Source organism: Saimiri boliviensis, chromosome 1 (assembly GCF_048565385.1).
Source record: "Saimiri boliviensis isolate mSaiBol1 chromosome 1, mSaiBol1.pri, whole genome shotgun sequence".
Taxonomy (NCBI): Eukaryota; Metazoa; Chordata; class Mammalia; order Primates; family Cebidae; genus Saimiri; species Saimiri boliviensis.
This window is the reverse complement of record NC_133449.1, coordinates 201432478-201455594: the sequence shown is the minus strand read 5'-3', so window position 1 is coordinate 201455594 and position 23117 is coordinate 201432478. Positions and strand designations below refer to the sequence as shown.

The 23117-nt window shown below is 40.4% G+C and overlaps 1 protein-coding gene and 1 pseudogene across 8 annotated transcripts in view; both read left to right on the top strand.

The window, feature by feature from the left end:
* Nucleotides 1-23117, top strand: part of FER (FER tyrosine kinase) — a 505234-nt gene that overhangs the window by 27552 nt on the left and 454565 nt on the right. The window lies entirely within an intron of this gene.
* LOC104651977 (small ribosomal subunit protein RACK1-like) lies at nt 12307-15452 on the top strand (annotated as a pseudogene).

Here is a 23117-nt window from a genome sequence, read left to right as displayed (position 1 = left end):
GAGTTGGGAGACCAGTCTGTGATTGTTGTTTTTTTAAACTGGTGAATTTGGAAAGATCTTTATAGTTCTAAATTGTAGTCCTTTGTCATATATATGGCTTGCCAAGATTTTCTCCCAGTCTGTAGCTGGTCTTATTCTTTTTTTTATTTTTATCTAATAGAATTTTTTAGAGCAGTTTTAAGTTCACAGCAAAATTTGGAGAAAGGTGCAGAGATTTCCCATTACCTCCACCCACTACACATTCTTTATTACCAGTATTTCTCACCAGAGTGGTGTGTTTATAATTGGTGAACCTACACTGATACGTCATTATCCCCCAAAGACTATAGTTTACATTAGGGTTCACTCTTGGTATTGTACATTTTATGGGTTTGGAAAAATGTACAGTGACATGTATCTACCATTATAGCATCATAGAGGCTAGTTTTACTGTCCTAAAAATCCTCTGTGCTCCAACTATTCATTCCTCTCTTCCCTCTAAACCCTGGCAATCACTGACCTTTTTACTGTTGTAGTAGTCCATTTTCATGCTGCTGATAGAGACATACCGGAGACTGGGAATTTTACAAAAGAAAGACGTTTATTGGACTTACAGTTCCACATGACTGTGAAGGCCTCAGAATCATGATGGAAGGAGAAAGGAGGAGCAAGCCACAGTTTATGTGGTTGGCAGCAGGCAAAGAGAGCTTGTGCAGAGAAACTCCCGCTTTTAAAACCATCAGATTTCGTGAGACTCATTTACTATTCATGAGAATAGCAATGGAAAGACCCACCCCCATGATTCAGTCATCTCCCACTGGGTCCCTTCCACAACACAGGGGAATTATGGGAGCTACAAGATGAGATTTGTGGGGGGACACAGAGCCAAACCGTATCAACTGTCTTCATAGTGTTGCTTCTCTCAGGATGTCATATAGTTGTAATTGTACCAAAAATGGCCTTTTCAGATGGTCTTCTTTCATTTAGTAATGTGCCTTCAAATTTCTCCATGTTTTTTCATGGCTTGATAGTTCATTTGTTTTTAGTGCTGAATAATCTTCCATCATTTGCATTTACCACAGTTCATCTATTCACCTATTGAAAGACATCTTGGTTGCTTCCAAGTTTTGGCAATTATGAACAAATCTGCTGTAAACATTGATGTTCGATGTTCGAGGTTCGAGTTTTTGTGTGGATATAAAATGTCAACTCTTTCTATACCAAGAATTTATGGGGCATTTAATTTAGTTGTAGTTAATATGATCATATTTTGTATGGTAAGAATGTGTTTAGTTTTGTAAGAACCTGCCAAACTGTCTTTCAAAGTGGCTATACTATTTTGCATTTTTAACAGCAATAAATGAGAGTTCCTGTTGGTCCACATCCTCACCAGCATTGAGGGTTAGTAGTGTCCTGGATTTTGGCTATTCTGATAAATGTACGGTGGTATCTCAATGTTGTTTTAATGTGCATTTCCTGGAAGTCATGTGATGTGGAGCATCTTTTCATATGCTGATTTGCTGTTTGTCTATATTCTTTGCTGAGTTGTCTGTTAAGGTCTGTGGCCCATTTTTAAATTCTGTTGTTTGTTTTCTTATTATTCTTTGTATACTTTGGATAACAGTCCTTTATCAGAAATATCTGTTGTAAATATATTTTCCCAGCTTGTGGTTTACCTTTTCATTCTCTTGACAATGTGTTTCAAAGAGCAGAAAATACAATTTTTTTTTTTTTTGAGACGGAGTTTCGCTCTTGTTACCCAGGCTGGAGTGCAATGGCGCGATCTTGGCTCACCGCAACCTCCGCCTCCTGGGTTCAGGCAATTCTCCTGCCTCAGCCTCCTGAGTAGCTGGGATTACAGGCACGTGCCACCATGCCCAGCTAATTTTTAGTATTTTTAGTAGAGACGGGGTTTCACCAGGTTGACCAGGATGGTCTCGATCTCTCGACCTCGTGATCCACCTGCCTCGGCCTCCCAAAGTGCTGGGATTACAGGCTTGAGCCACCGCGCCCGGCCTAGAAAATACAATTTTAATTAAGTCCAGCTTATTTTCTTCATGGATTTTGCCTTTGGTGTTACATCTTAAAAGTCGTATTCAAACTCAAGGGAATTTAAATTTTCTCCTACGTTGTCCTCTAGGAGTTTGAGTTTTGCATTTTACGTTTAGGGCTATGATTAATTTTGAGTTAATTTTTGTGAAGTGTGTAAGATCTGTGTCTAGGCTCTTTTTTTTTTTTGACAAATGGATGTCCAATTTGTTTTAGCACCATATGTTGAAAAGACTGTCTTTTTTGGTTGTATTGCTTTCTTTGTCAAAGATCAGTTGACTGTATTTTTGTTGGTCTGTTTCTGTCCTCTCTATTCTGTTCCATTGATCTGTTTGTTCTTTTGCCCATACCAAACTTGTCTTGATTACTGTAACTTTATTGTAGGTCTTGAAATTGGGCAGTGGCAGTCTTTCAACTTTATTCTTCTTTTATAATGCTCTTTTGGCTATTCTGGGTCTTTTGTCAGAATCTATTTGAGACCTTGATTGAGATTAAATCGAATCTAATAAATGAAAGTGGGAAGAATTGACATTTTGACAGTATTGGCTCTTCTTGTCTATGAACATGGAATATCTCTTTATTTATTTTGTTCTTTGATTAATCAGAGTGTGTAAGTTTTTCTCATGGATCTTGAACATACTTTGTTAGATTTATATGTAAGCATTCCATTTTGGAGGCTACAAATATAAATGGTATTGTGTTTTTACTTTCAAATTGTACTTGTTCATTGCTGGTATATGGGAAAGCAATTGACTTTTGTATATTAACCTTGTAGCCGGCCATTACTGTAATTGCTTATTAGTTTAAAAAGTTCTTTGCATCAATTCTTTCAGATTTTCTACATAAACAGTTTTGTCATCTGTGAACAAAAGCAGTTTTATTTTATTTTTCACAGTCAATACACTTTTAACTTCTTACTGCATTAGCTAGGACTTTCAGTAAGATGTTGAGAAGGAGAGGTGACAGGGGACAATTTTGCCTTGTTCCAGATTTTAGTAGGATCAAAATAATAAAATACTAATTATCACCTGCATCCCTTTTAGCATTGCTGTTATTTATTACACTTATAGATAAACATACATAATATATATCTATATACACACATATAATTGAATATATTGTTGCTCTTTGAACAAATGCTTATGTGTTAGATCAACTGAGAGTAAGAAAAACAAATGGTTTTTAAATCTTACCTTCATTTATTACTCTCCAGTACTTTTCTTTTCTTCTTCTTTTTTAAATACTACTTTAGGTTCTGGGGTACATGTGCAGATCATACAGGATTATTGCATAGGTACATACATGGCAATGTGGTTTGCTGCCTCCATCCCCCTGTCACCTATATCTGGCATTTCTCCCCATGTTAACCCTCTCCAACCTCCCTACACCCCGCTGTCCCTCCCCTAGACCCTCCAAACAGACCCCAGTGTATGATGCTCCCTTCCCTGTGTTCATGTGTTCTCATTGTTCAACACCCGCCTGTGAGTGAGAACATGTAGTATTTGATTTTCTGTTCTTATGTCAGTTTGCTAAGAATGACGGTTTACAGATTCATCCATCTCCCTGCAAAGGACACGAACTCATAGTTTTTTTTATGGCTGTATAGTATTCCAAGGTGTATATGTGCCACATTTTCCTTGTTCAGTCTATCATCAGTGGTCATTTGGGTTGGTTCCGGGTCTTTGCTGTTGTAAACAGTGCCGTGATGAACTTAAGTGTGCATGTGCCTTTATAATAGAACGACTTGTAATCCTTTGGATATATACCCAGTAATGGGATTGCTGGGTCAAATGGAATTTCTATTTCTAGTTTCTTGAAGAATTGCTACACTGTCTTCCACAATGGTTGAAATAATTTACACTCCCAGGAACAGTGTAAATGTGTTCCTGTTTTTCCACATCCTCTCCAGCATGTTGTCTCCAGATTTTTTAATGATTGCCATTCTAACTGGCATGAGATAGTATCTCAGTGTGGTTTTGATTTGCATTTCTCTAATGACCAGTGATGATGAGCATTTTTTTCATACGTTTGTTTTTCTCATATACGTCTTCTCTTGAAAAGTGTCTGTTCATGTCCTTCACCCACGTTTGAATGGGTTTTTTTTCCCTTATAAACCTGTTTTAGTACTTTGTAGATTCTGGATATTAGCCCTTTGTCAGATGGGTAGATTGCAAAATTTTTTTCCCATTCTGTTGGTTGCTGGTTTATCTAATGATTGTTTCTTTTGCTGTGCAGAAGCTCTGGAGTTTAATTAGATCCCATTTGTCTATTTTGTCTTTTATTGCCAGTGCTTTTGGTGGTTTAATCATGAAGTACTTGCCTATACCTATGTCCTGATGGTTTTGCCTAGGTTTTCTTCTAGGGTTTTTATGGTGTTAGTTCTTATGTTTAAGTCTTTAATCCATCTGGAGTTAATTTTAGTGTAAGGTGTCAGGAAGGGGTCCAGTTTCTGTTTTCTGCACATGGCTAGCCAGTTTTCCCAACACCATTTATTAAACAAGGAATCCTTTCCCTGTTGCTTGTTTTTGTCAGGTTTGTCAAAGATCAGATGGTTGTAGATGTGTGGCATTGCCTCTTAGCTCTCTGTTCTGTTCCATTGGTCTATAACTCTGTTGTGGTACCAGTACCATGCTGTGTTGATTACTGTAGCTTTTTTTTTTTTTTGAGACGGAGTTTTGCTCTTGTTACGCAGGCTGGAGTGCAATGGCGTGATCTTGGCTCACCGCAACCTCCGCCTCCTGGTCTCAGGCAATTCTCCTGCCTCAGCCTCCTAAGTAGCTGGGATTACAGGCATGCACCACCACGCCCAGATAGTTTTTTTGTATTGTTAGTAGAGACGGGGTTTCACCGTGTTGACCAGGATGGTCTCGATCTTTCGACCTCGTGATCCACCCGCCTCGGCCTCCCAAAGTGCTGGGATTACAGACTTGAGCCACTGTGCCCGGCTACTGTAGCTTTATAGTATTGTTTGACGTCAGGCAGCATGATGCCTCCAGCTTTGTTCGTTTTGCTTAGGATTGTCTTGGCTATGCCGGCTGTCTTTTGGTTCCACATGAGGTTTAGGTGGTTTTTTTCCAGTTCTGTGAAAAGGGTCATAGGTAGCTTGATGAGATAGCATTGAATCTATAAATTACTTTGGGCAGTATGGCTATTTTTATAATATTGATGCTTCCTATCCATGAGCATGGAATGTTTTTGCATCTGTTTGTGTCCTCTGTTATTTCCTTGAGCAGTGGTTTGTAGTTCTTCTTGAAGAGGTCCTTTACATCCTTTGTTGTATTTCTAGGTATTTTTTTCTCTTCGTAGCAATTGTGAACGGGAGTTCACTCTTGATTTGGTTCTCTTTTAGTCTGTTATTGGTGTATAGGAATGCTTGTGATTTCTGCACATTGATTTTGTATCCTGAGACTGCTGAAGTTGCTTATCAGTTTCAGGAGATTTTGGGCTGAGACGATGGGGTCTTATAAATATACAATCATGCTGTCTGCAAATAGAGACAATTTGACTTCCTCCTTTCCTAATTTAATACCCTTTATTTCTTATTCTTGCCTGATTGCTTTGGCTAGAACTTCCAATACTATATTGAATATGAGTGGTGAGAGAGGGCATCTTTTTCTAGTGCCAGATTTCAAAGGAGATGCTTCCAGTTTTTGCCCGTTCAGTATGATTTTGGCTGTGGGTTTGTCGTAAATAACTTTTATTATTTTGAGATATGTTCTGTCAGTACCTAGTTTATTGAGAGTTTTTAGCATAAAGGGCTGTTGAATTTTGTTGAAGGCCTTCTTTGCATCTATTGAGATGATCATGTGGTTTTTACCTTTGGTTCTGTTTATGTGGTGGATTACGTTTATCAACTGGCATATGTTGAGCCAGATTTGCATCCCTGGAATGAAGCCTACTTGATCATGATGGATAAACTTTTTGATGTGCTGTTGCAGTTGGTTTCCCACTATCTTATTGAAGATTTTTGCATCTGTGTTCATCATGGATATTGGTCTGAAGTTTTCTTTTCTTGTTGAGTCTCTGCCAGGTTTTGGTATCAGGATGATGTTGGTCTAATAAAATGATTTGGGAAGGATTCTCTCTTTTTGGATTGTTTGAAATAATTTCATAAGGAGTGGTACTAGCTCCTCTTTGTACGTCTGGTAGAATTCGGCTGTGACCCTATCTGGACCTGGGCTTTTTTATGGTTGGTAGGCTATTAATTGCTGCCTCAACTTCAGTCCTTTTTATTAGTCTATTCAGGGCTTCAGCTTTTTCCTGGTTTAGGCTTGGAAGGATGCATGCATCCAGGAATTTACCCGTTTCTTCCAGGTTTACTGGGTTATGTATATAGAGTTATTTATAGTAATCTCTGATGCTAGTTTGTAATTCTGTGGAATCAGTGGTGAAATCCCCTTTATCTTTTTTTTATTGCATCTGATTCTTCTCTCTTTTCTTTTTTATTAATGTAGCTAGTGGTCTGCCTAGTTTATTGATCTTTTCAAAAAACCAGCTCCTGGAATTATTGATTTTTTGAAGGATTTTTTGTGTCTCTGTCTCCTTCAGTTCTGCTCTGATCTTAGTTATTTCTCGTCCCCTGCTAGGTTTTGCGTTTTTTTTTTTTTTTTTTTTTTTTTTTTGATCTTGCTTCTCTAGCTCTTTCAATTCTGACAATAGGGTGTCGATTTTAGATCTTTTCTTGTTTCTCATGTGGGCATTTTTGCTATAAATTTTCCTCTAGATACTGCTTTAAATATGTCCCAGAGATTCTGGTACATTATATCTTTGTTCTCATTAGTTTCGAAGAACATCTTTATTTCTGCCTTCATTTCATTGTTTATCCAGTCAACATTCAAGAGCCAGTTGTTCAGTTTCCATGAAGTTATGTGGTTCTGAATTAGTTTCTGACTCCTGAGTTCTAATTTGATTGCAGTGTGGTCTGAGAGACTGTTAATGATTTCCGTTCTTTTGCATTTGCTGAGGAGTGATTTACTTCCAATTATGTGGTCAATTTTAGAGTAGATATGATGTGGTTCTGAGAATGTATATTCTGTGGATTTGGGTGGAGAGTTCTGTAGATGTCTATTAGGTTTTCTTGGTCCAGATCTGAGTTCAAGTTCTGGATATTCTTGTTAATTTTCTGTCTCATTGATCAGTCTAATATTGAGAGTGGAGTGTTAAAGTTTCCCACTCTTGTTTTGTGTGAATCTAAGTCTCTTTGTAGGTTATTAAGAACTTGATTTATGTATCTGGGTGCTCCTATATTGGGTGCGTATATATTTAGGATCATTAGCTCTTCTTGTTGCATTGATCCTTTTACCGTTATGTAATGCCCTTCTTTGTCTCTTTTGATCTTTTTTGGTTTAAAGTCTATTTTATCAGAGACTAGGATCTCAACTCCTGCTTTTTTTGCTATCCATTTCCTCCATCCCTTTATTTTTAGTCTACGTGTGTCTTTGCATGTGAGATGGGTTTACTGAATACAGCACACGAATGGGTTTTGACTTTTTATCCAATTTACCAGTCTGTGTCTTTTAATTGGGCCATTTAGCATTTACATTTCAGGTTAATATTGTTACATGTGAGTTTTATCCTGCCATTTTGATGCTAGCTTGTTGTTTTGCCCGTTAATTGTTGCAGTTTCTTCATTGTGTTGATGGTCTTTACCATTTGGTACATTTTTGGAGTGGCTGGTACTGGTTGTTTGTTTCCATGTTTAGTGCTTCTTTCAGGAGCTCTTGTAAGGCAGGTCTGGTGGTAACGAAATCTCTCAGCAATATCTTGCTTGGAAAGGATTTTATTTCTCCTTTGCTTATGAAGCTTAATTTGGCTGGATGTGAAATTGTAGGTTGAAAGTTCTTTTCCTTAAGGATGTGGAATATTGGCCCCCACTCTCTTCTGGCTTGTAGGGTTTCTGTGGAGAGAGTTGTTGTGAGTCTGATGGGCTTCCCTTTGTGGGTAACCTGACCTTTCTCTCTGGCTGCCCTTAGCATTTTTTCCTTCATTTCAATCCTGGTGAATCTGTTGATTATGTACCTTGGGGTGCTCTTAACTTGAGGAATATATTTGTGGTGTTCTCTGTGGTGTTCCACATTTCCTGGAGTTGAATATGGCCAGCCTCGTTTGGTTCGGGTTCTCCTGGATAATATCCTAGGAGTGTTTTCCAGCTTGGATTCATTTTCTCTGTCACATTCAGGTACGCCTATCAATGTATATTAGTTCTTTTCATGTAATCTCATATTTCTTGGAGGCTTTATTCATTTCTTTTCACTCTTTTTTCTCTAATCTTGCCTTCTTATTTTATTTCATTGAGTTGATCTTTGACCTCTGATATCCTTTCTTCTGCTTGGTCAGTTGGGCTGTTGAAACTTGTGTATGCTTCACGCAGTTCTCGTGTTGTGTTTTTCAGCTCAATCAATTCATTTATATTCTTCTCTAAGCTGTTTGTTCTCATTAGCTTTTCGTCTAACCTTTTTTCAAGGTTCCTAGTTTCTTTGCATTGGGTTAGAACATGTTCTTTTACCTCAGAGATGTTTGGTATTACTCACCTTTGGAAGCCTGTTTCTGTCAATTCATCAGACTCATCTCCATCCAGCCTTATTCTCCTGCTGGTGAAGAGTTTTGATCCCTTGGAGGAGGAGAGGTATTCTGATTTTTGGCGTTTTCATGCTTTTTGTGCTGGTTTCTTCCCATCTTTGTGGATTTATCTACCTGTGGTGTTTGTAGTTGGTGACCCTTGGATGGGGTCTCTGAGTGGGCATCCTTTTTGTTGATGTTGAAGTTATTTCTGTTTTTTAGTTTTCCTTTTAACAGTGAGGCCCCTCTGCTGTAGGACTGCTGGAGGTCCACTCAAGATCCTGCTTGTTTGGATCACCTGGGGTGGCTGCCGAACAGCAAGAGTTGCTGCTGGTTTCTTCTTCTGTTATCTTCATCCCAGAAGTGTACCTGCCAGATGTCAGCCTGTGTTCTCCTTTCTGAGGTGTCTCTGTGCATATATAGGGGTCAGGGAGCTGCTTGAGGAGACAGTCTGTCCCAATATAGGAGCTTAAGTGCTGAGCTGGGACCTCCGTTGTTCCATTCAGAGCTTCTGGGTATGTACATTAAAGTCTCCTGCAGTGGAACTCATAAATGCCTTTTTCCCCAGGTGCTCTGTTCTGTGAAGGGGCTTTATTTATAAGTTTCTGACGTGTTGCTGCCTTTTTTCAGAGATGCTGTGCTCAGGAAGGAGATAGTCTAGTCACAGTGTGCCAGCAGAGGCGTCACTGAGTTGCTGTGGGCTTTGCCCAGCTACTGTTTGTTCTTCCTTGCGGTTTTGTTTACAGAGGTACAATTATAACTGCCTCAGTAATGGTGGACTGCCCCAGTAAAGGCGGATTGTCTTGGTAATGGCGGACTGCCTTCATAATGGTGGACTGCCTCAGTAATGGCAAACTGCCTCAGTAATGGCTGATGCCCTTCCCCCCATTAAGCTGGACTGTCCCGGGTTCTGCTGTGCTTGCTTTGAAACTCTCCATCCAGAGTGTTTCAGATTGCTTGTCTTTATGGGAGTGGGACCTATGGAGTCAGATCACCTGGATCCCTGTTTCAGCCCCCTTTTTTTTTCAGTTGAATGGGTGGCTCTGTCTCCCAGGTGTTCCAGGTGCCTGTTGAAACAGCCACCGGATTTGTGTGCGTTATTGTGTGGAGACCTGTAGCGCAGCTGTGCTGGGTATTCGTGGCGCTTTACACCCCGGGAATCTCTTGGTGTGTGGACAGTAAAAACTCTTTTGGAAATGTGGTACTCACTCACCCTCTGCATTGTTCTTGCTGGGAGCTGCACTCCAGAGCTGTTCCTATTCAGCCATCTTTGATCTCTCCCTCTCCAGTACTTTTCTTTATATAATCTCAGTTTCTGGCCTGTATCATTTTCCTTTCCTTTTCCCCTGAAGAACTTTTATTTTGGATATTTCTTGCCCATTGGATCTACCAGCAACAAATTCCCTCAATTTTTATGTTTGAGAAACTGTTTCTTTTTCACTTTTGAAGGATAATTTTGCAAGGTACATAATTCTAGGTTAGTTGTTTTTTAAAATTTTTATCTTAACATTTTAAATATTTCACTTCACTTCCTTCTTGCTTATATGGTTTGGAGGTAACATCTGTGTAACTGTTCTCTTAGCTTTTTCATAGGTAATGTCTTTTTTCCATTGGCTTCTTTCAGGATTTTTTCTTCATCTTTTATTTTCTGTAGTTTGAATTGTGACATGGCTAGGTGTAAACTTTTTTTTTTTTTTTTTTTAAGTCATCCTGCTTGGAGTTTTCCATGCTTTTTGGATTGGTGGTTTAGTGCTTGACATTGATTTGGTGAAATGGTTGTTTATTATTGTATCAAATATTTTTTCTGTTTCTCTCTTTCTTCTTTTGGTATTCCTATTACATGTATGTTACACCTTTTATAGTTGTCCTACAACTTTTGTGTATTCTGTTCTGTACTTTTTCAGTCTTTTTTCTGTTTGCTTGTAGTTTTTTTAAGGTATCTATTGGGGGATATCCTCTAGATCAGGCATCCCCAAACTTTTTACACAGGGAGCCAGTTCACTGTCCCTCAGATGCTGGAGGGCCACCACATACTGTGCTCCTCTCACTGACCCCCAATGAAAGAGGTGCCCCTTCCTGAAGTGCGGCGGGGGGCCGGATAAATGGCCTCAGGGGGCCGCAGTTTGGGGACGCCTGCTCTAGATATTCTTTCCTCAGCTGTGTCCAGGTTACTAGACTGAACTTACCAACCTAATTGAACTCAACATAGGCATTCTTCATTTCTCTTATGGTGTTTTTGATCTCTAGTATTTCTTTTTGGTTATTTCTTAGAATTTCTGTTTCTCTGCTTACATTGCCTATCTCTTCTTGTTTGCAGTCTATTTTATCCATTAGAAACCTTAGTATATTAAGTATTTTTTTTTTTTTTTTAGTAATTGATCTGATGATTCTCACATCCTTTGCTATCTTTGAGTCTGGTTCTTATACTAGCTCTCTTCAGACTGTGTGTTTTTTTTTGTTTGAGATGGAGTCTCTGTCAACCAGGCTGGAGTGCAGTGGTGCAATTTTGGCGCACTGTAATCTCTGCTTCCTGGGTTCAAGCAATTGTCCTGCCTCTGCCTCCCAGGTAGCTGGGATTACAGGCACCTGCCACCATGCCTGGCCAATTTTTGTGTTTTTAGTAGAGGCAGCATTTCACTATGTTGGTCAGGCTGGTCTGAAATTCCTGACCTCAGGTGATCTACCTTCCTTGGCCTCCCAAAGTGCTGGGACTATAGGTGTGAACGATCGCACCCAGCCTAGACTGTGTTTTTTGGCTTTTAGTATGCCATATAAATTTTTATGGTATGGCTCAATCTGATGTCCTGGGTAAAAGGAGCTGCTGTAAATAGGCCTTTAGTAATGTGGTAGTAAGGTGTTGGGTGTTATTATCGGAAGCATTCTACAGCCCAGTGATTAGATCCCAGTCTTTTGACGAGTCTCTGTGTCTCTGGCTGTGACCTTCACAGATGTTTCTTAGGACTTACTCCCCTGTCTCCCAAAGTAAGACAGCATGGCTAGTATGGGCTGCAATGAGTATTTCCTAGTTCCCTTCCTGCAGGTTAGTTAGGCTCTGATAAACCCCAGCAGGCTCTGGTTAAATAGTTTCTCCTGAGGGAAAGACCTTATTAAGAACAGAATGCTCTGGCTTATTTAAAGATGATTTTGTTTCCCCTCCCTCTGTCATAAGCTTGAGGGTTTTATTTCCCCTCTAATGTTTATTGTGAGAATCATATTGGTTTCCTGGAAGGAAAACTAATAAAAGTCTGAAGGCTCTCCTATGACTGAGTCCCCCTGGCATTTTTAAGTTTCTCACTTGTCCACATTGAGCCTTCAGCAGTTTGTCAATTAAAGTTCAGTCTTTCCTACCCTGCACTTTTTCCTGCAGAGTTTTCTGCTTTAGTGTGATGGGATTCTCTGCAGTCACCTGTTTCTCCAATATATGGGGCAGTGGTTTGCCATGTGTCTTCATTTCTCTTGCTGATATGAGAAGAGTCATAGATTTTTCAGTTTGTTTAGCTTTTCTTGTTGGTAGGATGGCCTAGTGACTTCCCAGTTTTATTTTTTTATTTTTTATTTATTTATTTATTTATTTATTTTTTTGAGATGGTGTTTCGCTCTTGTTACCCAGGCTGGAGCGCAATGGCACGATCTCGGCTCACCGCAACCTCCACCTCCTGGGTTCAGGCAATTCTCCTGCCTCAGCCTCCTGAGTAGCTGGGACTACAGGCGTGCGCCACCATGCCCAGCTAATTTTTTGTATTTTTAGTAGAGACGGGGTTTCACCATGTTGACCAGGATGGTCTCGATCTCTCGACCTCGTGATCCACCCGCCTCGGCCTCCCAAAGTGCTGGGATTACAAGCTTGAGCCACCGTGCCCGGCCTTTTTATTTAATTTTTTTAGAGATGGGATCTTGCTATGTTGCCCAAGCTGGACTAGAACTCCTGGCCTTAAGTGATCCATCTGCCTCAACCTCCTGCATAGCCCAAGTTCCTTATGTGTCCACTAGAAGCAGAAGTTGAAGCTTGTTTTCATCTTGGTCACATGAGCAAAATATTTTACTTTTGATGAAGTCCATTTCATTCATTTTTTTCTTTTTTGGGTTGTGGTTTTGGTGTCAAATCTATGAAATCCCCCCCTAGTTTTAGATCTTAAAGATTTCCTTCTATATTTTTTTCTCTAAACTTTAGCAGCTTTATGTTTACATTTAAGTCCATAATCCTTTTGAGTTAAATTTTTGTTTCCTTTTTATTTTTATTTTTTTGTTAGAGATGTTGTTGTGCTTTGTTGCCCAGGCTGATCTTGAACTCCTGAGCTCAAGCAGGATGCCTATTTTGGCCTCCCGAAGTGCTGGGATTACAGGTGTGAGCCCCTGTGCCAAGGCCTGGGTTAAATTTTTTTTTTTTTAACAGTTGTTAGGGTTCTTTTTTCTTTTCTGCCAGTAGATGCCTAATTGCTCCTATACTGTTTGTTGAAAAGGCGATTCTTCTTCTGTTGAATTACTATTAGCCGTTTGTCAAAAATCAGTTGAACATATTTGTGTTGGTTATTTCTGGATTCATTGTTCTGTCTCATTGATCTATTGTCTGTCTCCTGCTAATAGCACACTGTCTTGATTTCTGTAGCTATATGGCAGGCTATATCGTATTTGAATTTTCTTTCAGTCTGACTCTCTCTCCTTCTTCTTTCACTCTGATGATACAAATGTTGGATCTATTGTTATTGTCCCACAGATCCATGAGGCTTTGTTAATTTTTTTTTTCTGTGTTGTTTGCATTGGGTGAATTCTGTTGTTCTGTCCATAAGCTCATTGATTGTATCCTGTGTCATCTTCACTCTACTTCTGAGCCTATCTATCTTGTCGTTGTTATTGCATTTTTTAGTTACATAAGTTTCATCTGGTTATTTTTTTAACTTGTATTTCTTTGCTTAGATCTTCTATTTTTACATTTGTTTTAAGAGAATTTATAATTGTTGAAGCATTTTTATGATGATTGTTTTAAAATTCTTGTCAGATCATTTCAACATCTGATTTATCTAGGTCAGGCGTCCCCAAACTACGGCCCCCATGGGCTGCATGCGGCCCCCTGAGGCCATTTATCTGGCCCCCTGCCGCACTTCAGGAAGGGGCACCTCTTTCATTGGTGGTCAGTGAGAGGAGCACAGTTATGTGGCGGCCCTCCAATGGTCTGAGGGACAGTGAACTGGCCCCCTCTGTAAAAAGTTTGGGGATGCCTGATCTAGGTGTTTGCATTGGTTGATTGTCTTTTCTCACTCAAGTTATGATTTTTCTTGGTTCTTGGTATGACAGGTGATTTACATTTGAAACTTAGATATTTTTTTCTAATATGGTAAGAGATTCTGAGGGCTAGTTCATCCTTTTATTTTTACAAGCAGTCATCTTGTTTAGGTGTTATCATGCAGGTCGTAGCCTATGTTTTTTTGGGTTGTGGTTCCAGTGATAGTTCAGTTTTGAGTCTGCACTGTTGTTTTGGTTGGCTTCTTCTATCTCGTTGGTACTAGGGCTCCCACTCGTCTCTGCTGGTGCTGCTTGAGGGAGTAGGAGATTCTTTCTTATGCTGAGTTAGTGTGTATCTATTGCTGGGGAAGGGATGGGCTGGGATTTCCTTACCATGCTTCCTGCTACTCAGTTGTCTCTGGACAAGGGAGGAGAGTCTTGGGTATGTGGAAAACAAGAGGCTTCCTGAGATTGGCTATCTAGCAAAACTGGGTTCTGCTTGCCGGTTCTGACTAGACTGTTCTGATGTCTCTGGATAGAGAAGGAGATCCTGAGACCTGTGAAACCGAGGTTCTTGACTGGGCTGCTTGTGGAGACAGACATTCCTGACCAGGCTGTCTCTCTTCTGGTTCTTCCTGCTTGCCTTTGTTTCTCTTGATGGAAAAGGGGAATCTTGATTGCTATCACTGTGACTGAGCAGCCTACCTTTTGTGGCACCCTCAGGGCCCCAATAGCTGGATAACCCAGATTGCTGCTACTCCACAGTTCCTGAACATGATCCTGTCGGCCTCTCAAGACAAGAGCATCATTACGTAGAAACTGAACAGTGAAGATACCAACTATGGCATCCTACAACATGCTTTGCAAGGTCACTCCCACTTTTTAAGTGACATGTTCATCTCCTTAGATGGCCAGATTGCCCTCTCAGGCTCCTTGGCTGGAATGCTGTGCCTCTGGGATCTCACAGTGAACATCACCATGAGACGATCTCTGGGCCGTACGAAGGGCATGCTGAAAGTGGCCTCCCCTGACAACCAGCAGATTGTCTGTGGATTGTGAGCTAAAACTGTCAAGTTATGTATCAGATACAATGTTTAGTATGAGAGCCACAGAGTGGGTATCTTGTGTTCGCTTCTTGCCTAACAGCAGCAACCCTATCACTGTCACCTGTAGCTGGGACAAGCTGGTCAAGTTATACAGTTGGCTAACTGCAAGCTGAAGACTAACCACACTGGCCACAGGTTATCTGAACACTGTGACTATCTCCAGATGGATCCCCCTGTGCATCTGGAGGCAAAGATGGCCAGGCCATGCTATGGGATGTCAATGAAGGCTAGCACCTTTGTATGTTAGATGGTGGGAGCTTCATCATCAGTACCCTGTGCTTCAGCCCCAAATGCTACTGGCTTTGTGCTGCCATGGGCCCCAGCATCAAGATCTGGGACTTAGTGGTAAATATCATCATAGGTGAACTGAAGCAAGAAGTTTTCAGTACTGGCAGCATGGCAGAACTGCCCCAGTGTACCTCCCTGGCCTGGTCTGTTGATGGTCAGATTTTGTTTGCTGGCTACACAGACAACCTGGTGTGAGTGTGGCAAATGACATGGGCACCTGCTAGAAGTTTATGGCAGAGCTTTAGAAATTAAAAAACAAAAAAAATGGAAAAAAAAAGTGGGGAGTCTCAGGTCTCACAGGGAAGGAGAGTGTTTCCCCTAGCTATTTGTTTTTGTTGAGGTTCCTAATTAATCTTTCCTGCTGGTGGTCTGGCTTCCTTGATATTGTCAGAGGGACACCTATTCTATTCTGGGAGGAATTAACTGACATGGGCTGCCTTCTGCTACTAGGCTGTGGCTGAGAAAAACCATGTGTGGGTGTCCTTCTTCACTTGGGTGAGGTAGGGCATAAGACATCGTGGCTCTGTGTTGTTCTTCTAGTTGTAGGGTTTCAAAAGAGTTTGCCTTCTTCTTTCCACCTTCCAGAGTTCTTTGGTCATCACTTCCATTATCTGTTTATATTTGTAGTTAGTGGGGAGGAATGGGGAAAATGGTCTATGCCATCTTGTCTGGACTACAAGCTGGATTTTCCTTCTAATTTTCATTTCTGTGGCATGTGAGTGTGGAGGTAAATGAGTGGTGAAATACTGTCTGGGGTTGAGTTTGGCATTGTTGGAGGCCCTGAGATTTATTCACATTTAAAAGAGTTCATCCTGTATTCCTGGACTTAAATTTCATTCACAAGTTCATCACAGAGCTCTGGAAAATTGTAATTCAGTGCTGTCCTTCCTGTGTTTTCTAAATCCCTACCCTATCTTTAGATATTTGCTTGGTATTTCCCTAGTTTGGTCTATTCACTCTGCCTGCTTCTTTTCATATTGGAGTGTCTATTGTGAATTCTCAGGATTTTGTTAACTTTTCTTTGCCAGAATATCTTCTGGACTGGTTGGGGTAGTATTGGACTCACTAAAACTATGGTGTGAAACTTAGGGTATAAGGTTGTACTCCTTTATTTGTTGGTGATATGTTTAAACTTTTGTTTTTTCTTAAAAATTTTTTTTTCACTGTCGTCAGTAGGAGCTTTTGAAGTATAGTTTGATGATGAGATTTTTGCAGTTTTTACATTTTCCTCTGACTTTTGACATTGCTAATGATGGTGGTGGCAACCCATCTGGAGCAACTGCTATGGGGATGCCAGCCACGGCTGAGGAAGTGTGGCCAGGGCTGCACCAGCTGGAGCTGTGCACTCTGCAGAGCCGGCAGGGGCTGGGAACAGGTGGGAGCCTTGTGCTCCTGGGTGCATCTGCTTTTGCCTGACTGTGGCTCTGGACCTAGGCATCCCTGCACCCTCGGGGGCCCAGGAAGCCCCCTGGCCCTGCAGGTTTGAAAGTGCCTGCTCTCACTCTTTGGCCTCTTCCTGCTCCTGGCGCCCACTCTAGGGTGGAGCAAAGTTGTGGTCAAGCCCAGGCACTGTTGCAACCCAGCCAGGTATGTGTGTGCTCAGGGTGGTGCTGACATGCCAGCCCCTTGCTACTGTGGCCCCCTCTAGACTTTAGGTACTGATGAGCATGGGAGGGGGTGCCGCAGGGGCTGAGGGTGGCTTGGCACTGGCCTGCAGGCACCTCTTAGCACAGACAGTTTGGGTGCTGTGGATGGCATGTTAAAGGCAGACAGGTTCCTAGGCAGAAAGTGGTGGGTCCCTGGTAAAACCTCACCTCAGGCCAGGGGTGGCCTGAAGCCTGGGTGCTGGGCTCCCAGTTCCAGTTGATGTCTGTGCCCAAGTGAGAACTTCATTGATAACCATTTAGCTAATTGGATGGTGCTTTTTCCAGGCCCACTCGTGGCTGTCCATGGACCAATCAGTATGCAGTTCTTTGATTCTGAGCACATAAAAACCCCAGGCTTAGCCAGACTCACACACTCATTCAGATGACCTGCTTGCAGAAAAGAGCTACCCACTATGGGTCTCCTTTACTGAGAGCTGGATGCTCATCAGGACAAATTGCCTGTGGAAGGAGCTACCCACTACAGGTCTCCTCCCTACTGAGAGTTGGACACACATTAGGACAGCCTGCCTACAGAAAGGACCTACCCACTTTGGGCCTCCTGAGAGCTATTCTGTTGCTCAGTGAAGCTCCTCTCTGCCTCACTCATCCCCCAGTTGTCTGCATATCTCATTATTTCTGGACAAGAGGCAAGAACTTGGGACCCACTTAATGGTGGGACTAAAAGAGATATAATACAAACACGGTGGAAACATGCTCCCTGATCGCCACATTGTGTGTGATGAGAAAGAGGGAAGAGCTGTGGCACTTCTAGGAGCCCAGATCTTGGAACCCCCGAGCCAGGGCTGTGACACTCTGTAACACCCATTTTGGGACTCTGTGGTTCCTGGTGTCTCTGAGCTTTCTGGCGCCATCACGTCCTACCTGTCCAGACGCTACAGAAGCCAGTTGTGGTACGTGTGGTCCAGGTTCAGTCTCGCACAGAGCTGGAGCCTGTGCTGGTGCCTGGAGCTGCCTGTCTCATTGCAGCTGGTGCGCCTGGCTGTGTGCAGTGGACGTATCTTGCACTTGCTCGCTCACAAACCCCGTGCTGCTCCATGCCTGGCTCACCCTTGGCAGGTGTGGGATCCAGGCCAGTAGTGTGAGCTGAGTGCAGCCTGCTGGGGCCAAGTGGATAGAATGAGCTCAGCTGGCACAAGCAAAACCCAAGTAGAAGCAGCACTGGCCACAGAGGTTTCTGGCTGACAAAGCAATACTCAAAGGAGCCTGTGACACTAATATCTTTTTTTTCCTCCTGACATCTGTGACTCTGCCAGGCCCCTGTTATATTTTTGCTTACTTAATTTCTATCCTTTGGTTGGCTTCTCCTTCTTTCAATCTTGGAGGAGGCTTGAAAGTACCTGCTCTTACTCCCTGGCCTCATGGGTTTTTGTCCTTGACTCTGCTTTTCTGTCAACATTCAGTTTGTTGGTTTCATCAGTCACCTTTAAGTAATTGACTCTCAAATTTGGATTTGTAACCTTAGTATTTTACCTACAGGTAAAATTTCCAGTTGAAATGAATGTAGTTTACTCAAAGTAGCTCCGTATTCTTGTTCTTTCATTTCTACTGATATTGTCATGATTCTTTATTTCTAAAGCCTTAAAAATCACATCTCTTTTGTTCACTAAATCCATGCACTAGGTTAAGAATCTTTGATTTTAATTCTCATTGACATTATCAATTTTAGATCTTCATTTCTCAAGTTATATTGCTATAATGGGTTCTTATGTCTCTTTAGCTGCCAAATCAAAATTTATCTTTGTGTCTCTGTGTTTTTATTGAACTATAACATACACACATGTACAAATCATAAGTGCTCAGCTTGATGAATTTTCACAAACTGAACATACTTGCTTAACTAGCACCAACAAATTAATCTTTTTAAACTGTTGTGTTCATGATCTTGGTTTTCAAAAATTGTAGCCTTGTTTTGACACAAATTAATTCAAGGAGTTCGGGATTATTAGTTTCTTGAGCAGAGGACTAGCAGAAGATAATGTGGCATGCCATCTCTCACTACCTGTCACATAGAGTTTGATTTTGGAGACATTTCCTTTTTTTTTTTTTTTACTGTACCTCATACTCACTGTTTTGTTTTGTTTTGTTTTGTTTTTGGTCTTATACTGCTCTATTTCCTGAACTACATTTCCCATTTGACTTTTTTTTTTTTTTTTTTTTTTTAGACGGGGTTTCGCTCTTGTTACCCAGGCTGGAGTGCAATGGCGCGATCTCGGCTCACCGCAACCTCCGCCTCCTGGGTTCAGGCAATTCTCCTGCCTCAGCCTCCTGAGTAGCTGGGATTATAGGCACGCGCCACCATGCCCAGCTAATTTTTTGTATTTTTAGTAGAGACGGGGTTTCACCATGTTGACCAGGTTGGTCTCGATCTCTCGACCTTGTGATCCACCCGCCTCGGCCTCCCAAAGTGCTGGGATTACAGGCTTGAGCCACCGCGCCCGGCCCATTTCCCATTTGACTTTTTATAGTCTAAATCATAGTCGCTATTTCAGTCCTAATTTGTATATTGCCATTTCTAAGAAATTTTCTGGGTGATTCCAACTTAATTAATTTGCAGTAATATTTGCAGCAACAACAACAAAAACCCAGGAGATATCTGAAATATCTATCAATAGGAATTTTCCTTTTTTTTTTCTTTCTTTCTCTTTTTTTTTTTTTTATTTTTTTTTTAAGACAGTGTCTCACTCTGTTGCTCAGGTTGGAGTGCAGTGGCATGATCTTGGTTCACACAACCTCTGCTTTCCAGGTTCAAGTGATTCTTATGTCTCAGACTCCCAAGTAGCTAGGACTACAGGTGCGTGCCACCACACCCAGCCAGTTTTTGTATTTTTAGTAGACACAGGGTTTGGCCATGTTGGCCAGGCTGTTCTCAAACTCCTGACCAAATGATCCACCTGCTTCAGCCTCCCAAAGTGCTGGGATTACAAGTGTGAGCCACCGTACCTGACCCACTAGCAGGAATTTTTGATGAGAGAAAAATGAAAAAAAAAAAAAATTATTACAATACATTTAAAAGCAGAAGTGATATTTTTCCAAGTTACGGAATAAAATGAACCACAGTGTAAGATACAGCTTTTTTTAAAAAAAATGTAAAATATTAGTTGGGTGCGATGGCTTGTGCCTGTAGTCTCAGCTACTTGGAAGGCTGAGGATTGCTTGAGGCCGAGAGTTTGAGGCAGCAATGTGCTGTTATTGTGCTTGTGAATAGCCACTGCACTCCAGCCTGGACAACATAGGAAGATCCCATCTTAAAAAACTGTGTACACACACACACACACACATACATGTAATTTTTTTCTCTGTTTGGGAAACCCTAATTTTTACCATGTCTCCAAATAAGATTATTGAGGTTAGAGAGCCAAACCCCTTGTTTTTCTGTGTAGCTTAGAGGATATCAGCTGAATTAACAAGAAATTTACCTCTATTATGGATGAACTGGAATGAAAAATAAAAGGTGTTTTCCTTCATTTCTTCTAACTGGCTCTGAAAGATTTTACTGCCTGAAATTCTAGGAAACTGGGGGGCAAAATAAATTCTACCATCATTTTCAGGATTTATAACAAATGAACAGGGTATTTTGGGGAAGCTTATGATAACTGATCTTTAGATGATTATAAGTCATGCTGTAGTAATTTTTTTAAAAAAACTTTTTTTGGCTACACTTAACCAAACAATTCACCCATTGAAACTGTACAATTTTTTTAATACATTCAGTTATGCAGGCACTATTACAATCAATGTTAGAACATTTTCATCACCATGAAAAGAAATCCAGTATCCACTAACAGTCATTCCCAATTTCTCCCCACATTTACCAGCCCCTGTCAACCAGTAATCTACTTTATAGATTTGCCTATTTTGAACATTTCATATTAATGAAATCATACAGTGTGATCTTTGTGTTTGGTGTCTTTTCACCTAGTAAAACATTTTCAAGGTTCATCCATGTTGTAGCCCATATTGGTACTTCCTTTTCATTGCCAAATAATATTTCATTGTATAGATATTATCCCATTTTATTTATCTGTTCATCTGTTGATGTATATTTGGGTTGGTTCCACTTTGTAGCTATTGTGAATAATGTTGCATCAAACATTCATATGCAAGTTTTTGCATAGACATATGTTTTCATTTCTGTTGGTTATATAGCTGGGAGTTGAATTTCTGGATCATATGCTAACTCTATGTTTTACCTTTTGAGGAACTGCCAAACTCTTTTCCACAGTGGTTGCACCATTTAACATTTCAGGTAGGAAGGGATGAACCACGTTGAATTGTTGCACCATTTAAGGCAGGCATCCCCAAACTTTTTACACAGGGGGTCAGTTCACTGTCCCTCAAACTGTTGGAGGGCCGCCACATACTGTGCTCCTCTCACTGACCACCAATGAAAGAGGTGCCCCTTCCTGAAGTGCAGCGGGGGGTCAGATAAATGGCCTCAGGGGGCCGCAGTTTGGGGACGCCTGATTTAGGGTTTCAGTTAGCACTTTAGTGCTAAACTACATATCTGTCTTTTTTGATTAGAGATATTCTAGTGGTGTGAAATAGTTATTTCATTGTAGTTCTGATTTGAATTTTCCTGATAGCTGATGATATTGAACATCTTTTCATGCGCCTATTGGATATTTCTACATTTTTCTTAGAGAATTGTCTATTCAAATCCTTTGTTGATTTTTTGTTGGTTTGTCTTTTTATTATTGAGTTGTAAAAATTATTTATGTCCTTCATCCAGAAGTTCCTTGTCATATATATATATGATTTGTAAATATACCCTCCTGTTCTACTTTCTTGATGGTATCTGTTGAAGCATGGAAGTTTTAAATTTTGATGAAATCCAACTAACGTATTTTTATTTAGTAATTTGTGCTTTTGTTGTTGTAGCTAAGAAACCATTGCCTAAGCCAAGATTACAAAGATTTACTTGTATGTTTTATTCTGAGAGTTTTATAGTTTTAGCTTTGATATTTAGGTATATCATCCATTTATAGTTAATGTTTTGTGTATGATCTAAGGAAGGCATCTTGCTTCATTATTTTGCATGTGGAAATTCAGTTGTCCTGGGACCAATTGTTGACAAGACTTTTCTTTCCCCATGGAATGGCGTTGGCACCTTGTAGAAAATCACTTTACCGTAAATGTGAAGATTTGTATTTGGTTCCTCTAGTCTAGACTGTTGATTTCTTTGTTTGTCCATATGCTATTACCATAGTGTCTTGATCACTGTAGCTTTTAAGTAGGTTTTAAAATCAGAAAGTGTGAATCTTCTCACTTTGTGCTTCTTTTTGAGTTATTTCATTTCCCTTTCCTATGTAGATTTTAGGATAGCCTGTCAATTTCTATTAAAAAGCTGAGATGTTAATATGGATGTTAAATTTGTAGATCAAATTGGAGAATTTTTTTTTCTTAACAATATTAAATCTTTTGATCTGTGAATATGAATATTTAAATTTACTTAGGTCTTTTAAAATTACTATCCTTTTTATTTTTTATTTTTTTGAGATGAAGTGTCCCTCTCTCACCTGGGCTGGAGTGCAGAGGTGCGATCTTGGCCCACTGCAAATCTCTGCCTCTTGAGTTCAAGTGATTCTCCTGCCTCAGCCTCCTGAGTAGCTGGGATTACAGGCATGCACCACCATGCCTGGCTAATTTTGTATTTTTAGTAGAGATGAGGTTTCTCTGTGTTAGTCAGGCTGGTTTTGAACTCCCGATCTCAGGTGATCCGCCTGCCTCGGCCTCCCAAAGTGCTAAGATTACAAGTGTGAGCCATGGCACCCAATCCTAAAATTGCTTTCAACAGTGTCTTACAGTTTTAAGCATACAAATTTTGCTTTTTTTTGGTGAAATTTATTTCGAAGTATTTGATTCTTTTTTGGTGCTTTTGTAAATAGAATTGTTTTCTAATTTCATTTTTTGACTGTTCAATTATGGTATATAGAAATATATTTTTGTATATTGACCTTGTACCTTGTAATATTAACTATTTTTTATTTTTTAAATTTTTGTGGATACATAGTAGGTTTATATATTTACAGGGTATATGATATATTTTGATACAGTATGTAATAATCACATCAGGGTAAATGGGGTATCCATCACCTCAAGCATTCATCCTTTGTGTCACAAACAGTTCAATTGTACAGTTTTTGTTATTTGATAATGTACAAGTAAATTATTATTGACTATAGTCAACCTATTGTGCTATCAGGTACTAGGTCTTATTCTTTATATATTTTTTGTACCCATTAACCATCCC